The 7183-nt window shown below is 40.8% G+C and overlaps 1 pseudogene; it reads right to left on the bottom strand.

Moving 5' to 3' along the window:
• Window positions 1–207: 207 nt before the first annotated feature.
• On the bottom strand, window positions 208–361 carry LOC134486903 (5.8S ribosomal RNA; annotated as a pseudogene).
• Window positions 362–7183: the final 6822 nt, after the last annotated feature.

Genomic DNA, 7183 nt, shown 5'->3' with positions numbered 1-7183 from the left:
AGGTGGCCAGCGTGCGGCGCCAGTGGATGGGGAGGAGGAGGCCCTCTCAGACCCACCAGGCTTGGAAGAACGCTGGACGCCGCCCACGTCTGAACTTCAGGAGACTGAGGGCCGAGGGGAGAGGCCCTTGGAGCAGAGTCCCAGCCATGCGATACGCCCCCCCCCAAGGGAGCGAAACCGCAGAGGGGGCAGCGATTGAGCCTCAAGAGACTATCAGACAGGTGTAGCCCCGGGAGGAACCCAGGGCCGCAAGTGCTTTCGAAATGTCCATGATTAAGGTGTCCTGCAATTCACATTAATTCTCGAAAGCTAGCTGCGTTCTTCATGGACGCATGAACCAAGTGACCCACAGCGTTTTGGTATCTGGGATGTGAGCAGACTTGTACGGGTGCTAATGAAAGACCCTCAGAGAGAATCTTCCTTCAGGAAGGAGATCCCCAAGCTCAATGACCCCGCCGAGACCACCGGATGCAATCAGCAAGAGGGTTTTTTTTGTCCAGATACACAGGTACAGGCGGGCATCTCAGTCAGCTCGGGAGGACTGGTGCACCGAGCAAGACCAGGGATGGGTTTTTATAGGGTTCTGGGGAGCAGAAGCAGGCATACAGAAGCAGATGCATGGTTACAGGGACTTGATTGGTGGATACAAATGAGGCGCAGATGCATGGTTACATAGCAAAAGAGTACTTGCAGGCTGGGGCGTCCAGAATGTCAGGAGCTAGGGGCTTATCCCTTCCTTCCAGATAGCCTATGAGTCACCACTGATAACTCAGGCTGGTTCCTGCATTCATTTTTCCTTATCTTTATGGTCTGTTAGTCTTAAAGGTAGGGTAGACCCCACAGGGCCTGGGCGTGCCTAGGCTCCCCCGGGCCTGTTTTAGCTCTGAGTATGTGAATTTTGAAACTTACTCTTTTAACTTCATATTTTTTAAACCTTAAATCTGTATAATTTTCCTTTCACTAACAATGGCACCAGCTCCCCCGCCCGCCCCTGCTGCATCTACACTGAAATGTACTATATGTAACTAGAGAAATAAAACAAAATGTTCTCCTTTATAACCAAATCAGGAATACTACTAGGAGATTCCAGGTTTCTTAGTCACATCGTGAAATAGAATCAAGTGACCTTGTTCCAATATCATATTCTTTGTTCTTTCTGAGATATGAGGTAGAGGATGAAAGAAAATACCCCAACAACCTGGGTTTAGGGTAATGTATTAGTTAAAAATGTCAAGTGTATGAGTCCAAGGGGATCTGCAATCCATCAGGAGTCATGGAATACTTCCACTGGACTCTCCACAGTGGTTGCCTGTGCAGGATTTTGTTGCTGAATCAGCACTCATTTTTCAAATTTAGAAGACATCAAAATATAGACAAGAGGGATCATCCTCATATTCATTTACAAAGCACCCCCACAAGTTTTCTATTGTCTTACTTGGAAAGGATAAATTTAAAAGAGTAAAACAATATTATTATACTCAAGGAAAAATCTTGTGTCAAAGAAACAAAACAACACTTAAAGGCAAAAGTCTATGTTTTTCAATAGAGTGACTATAAGGAAAAGAAGTACACTTTAAGCAGCAATTGTTGTTATCTTCTTCAAATTTATGGAGCATGGATGTTATAAAATGAATGATAAGATAAAATAACAATGTAGGGTTAGAAGCTAATTGAGAGAGGAGCAGAAATTAAAATCAAAGCAGCTCAGGGCATCAAAGAAGCCTGTGGTAAAACCAAATCTGCAGCAACACAATTGTAAGTAATACCCATTATGGAAAAGTAAAAGACAATTCAAAAGGCACATTAACGTATATGATGGACACTTGTGTCAACTTAGATTTAGATACCTCTATATCTGGAGGGGTTTGTATCCTATTGAGAAGGCAAAATGTTCCCCTTCAGAAATTTGAAGTAGATTGAATAATTTTACCCTCTTTGTCCTAGTTAAAAAAAAATAAGGCCAGAAAATAATTTAAATTGTAAATGTGGGGGGTGTTTATTAAATTATGTGTAAATATCTGTCTGCATAGGGTTGCCTGTGAAGGCTAGAAAAGGAAGGATATTGAGTACCTGAAACTGAAATTACCAGTGATTATGAGTCATCTTGTCCTTTGAATCTAACATGGGTCTTCTTCAAAAGTAGTACATGTTCTTAACTTCTCCGTCATCTCTCCAGTCTCCTGTAAAAATAAGTTAAAAAATGATTTCTGTTGCCTAAACACAGGGAGGCTGAATGAACATAATGATTCTGAGGTTATTTTTAAAGATGAAATTCATTATGATAGGTAATGGGCATAATATATCTAAAACTAAGAAAAGATAAAGTGCAAAAAATAAGGAACAGTGTGCTGTATGAGAAATGTTACAGGGTAAAAAATGACACGAAACTTTCTAAAGAGGCTTGAGTCTGCTTATAAGGTCGCAGTACTTTGTGTGTACATGTTTGTGTGGGGGTACATGTGTCTGCAGGTGCATGTCCACAGGTGTGAATAAGGAAGTCAAAGGTCAATACTGGGTATCATTCTCAGTCACTCTACTGTATTGATTTTGTGACATGGTCTCAAGCTGACCATGAAATTACCAATTTAGCTAGACTGGGGCTCTGTCAAGCCACAGGGTTTCTTTCTTCTCCATTTCACAGGCACCAGGATGATTAGCTTGGAACATAGTCCCATGACATTTTACATGTTCTCTGGAGACTGCACTCAGATGCATGTATCAGAAATAATTTAGCAGAGGTGCTACCTCTTTCTGGCAGTGGCCATGTAGCTGCTACAAGGAATAGCATGTGAGAGCTTCAGTGACAGGATTCTACTGTAGCAAGTCCGTGGAAAACACTTTTCATTTGACAAGGTAAATTTGGTGGCCTTTATATTTAGTACCAAGTTTGCATGCCCTACAAGCTCTCCTTTCCTTCATTGTACTGCATATAATCATTATCAAAATTGTATCACTTCATCAGTCATGGACAAGGCCATCTGGAGTCACACAGACTAAGTCACTGTGGATGATTCTACATTTTTCAAAACTCTTTCAAGGGAAAAAATGTTCTTCACCTCTTTTGGTATCTATCAATCCTCCAGATGTTACTATAAATCCTGGGAATTTGAGACTTATAATCATATCTTTAGAGAAGTACCCAGTCACACTGAGCAAGTCTGTGTCAGTTGTGGAGAGAGGTAGTTCCTGCTTACAAAACTGTTTTTAAGAAGCTATAGCTGATTAGTAGAGACATGGAAAATGCAGAGATTATGTTGGATTGATAGAGACTTGAAAATGGCTCTCAGAATGATTACATCTTACAAAGATCTATATATTAGAAAAATGTCTAGAAGATCTGCTTTGTAAAATGAACTTGTTTGTCTGCAATTAAAAAGGAATTATGATAGGAGATAATAGCTAGAGATAGTTTACCAACAAATGTTTAATTCGGCCTCTCACCATGCATAACTATGTAAGCATGTTTGCTACCAGACCGGTATGTCTTCCTGTTTACAGGACATGCCTCGCCAGACATCTCTTTTGTATTGCTGAAATTGTGCTTTTTAATGCTAAATAAGTTTAGGTGGTGACTGATCCAAGGAATGTGAGAAGGAGGAAGGGGAACTATTGGGGGCTTTGTGTAAAGATAGAGCTTTTGAAATGTGGATATTATGATTTCTTTTAATAATGTAAGCAGTGATATCACTGCTTGGGTAAGCACAATTGTCATTGTATAAATATAGAAGGCTCAAGTTATTTGTGGCCACTTGCCTAAAAATCAAAAGCTGGTCAGTGTCTTCACTTTTGTTAACTCCCCATCTCCATCTCAGGACCTAAACATTACAGCTAGAACTGGCATTGGCATCTTCTTGGTTCCTAAATTTTAATTTTTTAAAAATTTTTATTAGATATATTTCTTTACTTACATTTCAAACATTATACCCCTTCCCAATTTCCTGTGTATAAGCCCCCATTCCCTCCCAACCCCTCCCCCATACAGGTATTCCCCCTATACATCCACTCTATTCCCCCCCTCCCCATATTCCCCTGCACTGGTGCTCCAACCTTGGCAAGACCGGGGGCTTCCCCTTCCCCTGATGCCCCAACAAGTCTGTTCTCTGCTATATATGCGGTTGGATCCATGGATTATTCCATGTATAGTCTTTCTTTACTGGTTTAGGCCCTGGAAGCTCTGTTTGGTTGGCATTGTTGTTTTGATGGGGATGCAGGCTCCTTCAGCTCTTTCAATATTTCGTCTCATTCCCTCCAAGGGTCTTGTTCTCAGGTCAGTAGTTTGCTGCTAGCATTGACTTCTGTATTGGACATGCTCTGGATGTGTCTCTCAGGAGAGATCTATATCTGGTTCATTTCAGGATGCATTTTATAACTTCATCAATCTTATCTAGTATACATATATATACATATACATATACATATACATATACATATACATATACATATACACATACACATACACATACACATACACATACACATACACATACACATACACATATACATATACATATACATATACATATACATATACATACATGTATGTACATATATACATATACATACATACATACATACATACATACATACATACATACATATCCCCTATTAAGAAGGAGTGGGAGCATCTGAATTTTGGTCATCCTTCTTCTTGAGCTTCCTGTGGTCTGTGGACTGCATCTTGGGTAATTCGAGCTTTTTGGCTAATATCCACTTATAAATGGGTGCATACCAAGTGTGTTTTCCTGGACTGAGTAACCTTACTCAGGATGATATTTTCTAGTTCAATCCATTTGTCTATGAATTTCATGAAGTCATTGTTTTTGATAGCTGAGTAGTACTCCACTGTGTAGATGTACCATTTTTGAATCCACTCCTCTGTTGAAGGGCATATGGGTTCATTCCAACTTCTGGCTATTATAAATGAGGCTGATATGAACATAGTGGAGCATGTGTCTTTGTTGTATGTTGGAGCATCTTTTGGGTATATGCCCAAGAGAGGTATAGCTGGGTTCTCAGGTAGTGCAATCTCCAATTTTCTGAGGAAACTTCAGACTGATTTACAAAGTGGTTGTACCAGTTTGCAATCCCACCAACAATGGAAGAGTGCGCCTCTTTCTCCACATCCTCCCCAGCATCTGCTGTCAACTGCGTTTTTTATATCAGCTTTTCTGAATGGTGTGAGGTAGAATTTCAGGGTTGTTTTGATTTACATTTCCCTGATGTCTCCGGATATTGAACATTTCTTTAGCTGTTTTTTGGCCATTCAATAACCTTCAGCTGAGAATGATTTGTTTAGCTCTGTACCCCATTTTTAATAGGGTTATTTCACTCTCTGGATTCTAACTTCTTGAGTTTTTTGTATGTTTTAGATATTAGCCCTGTATCAGATGGAGGATTGCTAAAGATCTTTTCCCAATCTGTTGGTTGCCATTTCATCCTATTGACAGTGTCTTTTGCTGTACAAAAGATTTGCAGCTTTATGAGGTCCCATTTGTCGATTTTTTTAAAATTTTTTTTTATTACCTTGAGTATTTCTTATTTACATTTCGAGTGTTATTCCCTTTCCCGGTTTCTGGGCCAACATCCCCCTAGCCCCTCCCCCTCCCCTTCATTATGGGTGTTCCCCTCCCCATCCTCCCCCCATTTCCACCCTCCTTCCAACAATCACATTCTCTGGGGGTTCAGTCTTAGCAGGACCAAGGGCTTCCCCTTCCACTGGTGCTCTTACTAGGATATTCATTGCTACCTATGACGTCGGAGTCCAGGGTCAGTCCATGTATATTCTTTACGTAGTGGCTTAATCCCTGGAAGCTCTGGTTGCTTGGCATTGTTGTTCATATGGGGTCTTGAGCCCCTTCAAGCTCTTCCAGTTCTTTCTCAGATTCCTTCAATTGGGGTCCTAATTTCAGTTCAGTGGTTTGCTGCTGGCATTCGCCTCTGTATTTGCTGTATTCTGGCTGTGTCTCTCAGGAGAGATCTACATCCGGCTCCTGTCAGCCTGAACTTCTTTGCTTCATCCATCTAGTCTAATTGGGTGGCTGTATATGAATGGGCCACATGTGGGGCAGGCTCTGAATGGGTGTTCCTTCTGTGTCTGTTTTAATCTTTGCCTCTCTATTCCCTGCCAAGGGTATTCTTGTTCCCCTTTTAAAGAAGGAGTGAAGCATTCACATTGTGATCATCCATCTTGAGTTTCATGTGCTATATGCATCTAAGGTAATTCAAGCATTTGGGCTAATAGCCACTTATCAATGAGTGCATACCATGTGTGTTTTTCTGTAATTGGGTTACTTCACTCAGGATGATATTTTCCAGTTCCAACCATTTGCCTATGAATTTCATCAAGGCATTCTTTTTCATAGCTGAGTAATATTCCATTGTGTCGATGTACCACATTTTCTGTATCCATTCCTCTGTTGAAGGGCATCTGGGTTCTTTCCAGCTTCTGGCTATTATAAATAAGGCTGCTATGAACATAGTGGAGCACGTGTCTTTTTTCTATGTTGGGGTGTCTTTTGGGTATATGTCCAAGAGAGGTATAGCTGGATCCTCAGGTATGTCAATGTCCAATTTTCTGAGGAACCTCCAGACTGATTTCCAGAATGGTTGTACCAGTCTGCAACCCCACCAACAATGGAGGAGTATTCCTCTTTCTCCACATCCTCGCCAGCATTTGCTGTCACCTGAGTTTTTGATCTTAGCAATTCTCACTGGTGTGAGGTGAAATCTCAGGGTTGTTTTGATTTGCATTCCCATATTTGCCGATTCCTGATATTAGAGCATGAGCCATTGGCGTTTTGTTCAGTTAATTTGCCCAGTGCCCATGTGTTTGAGACACTTCCCCATTTTTTCTTCTCTTAGAGTGAGTGTATCTGGTTTTATGTGAAGGGCCTTGATCCACTTGGACTTAAGCTTTGTACATTGTAATAAGAATGGATCAATTTGCATTCTTCTACCTGCTGACCTCCAATTGTACCAGCACCATTTGTCGAAAATGTTATTTTTCTGCCATAGGATGGTTTTAGCTCCTTTGTCAAAGATCAAGTGAGTATAGGTGTATGGGTTTATTTCTGGGTCTTCAATTCTATTCCACTGATCTATCTGTATGTCTCTGTACCAATCCCATACAGTTTTTATGCCGATTCCTCTGTAATACTGCTTGAAGTCAGGGATAGTGATTCTC

This window comes from Rattus norvegicus, chromosome 4, assembly GCF_021556685.1.
Source record: "Rattus norvegicus strain SHRSP/BbbUtx chromosome 4, alternate assembly SHRSP_T2T, whole genome shotgun sequence".
Taxonomy (NCBI): Eukaryota; Metazoa; Chordata; class Mammalia; order Rodentia; family Muridae; genus Rattus; species Rattus norvegicus.
This window is presented reverse-complemented; position numbering and strand designations above follow the sequence as displayed.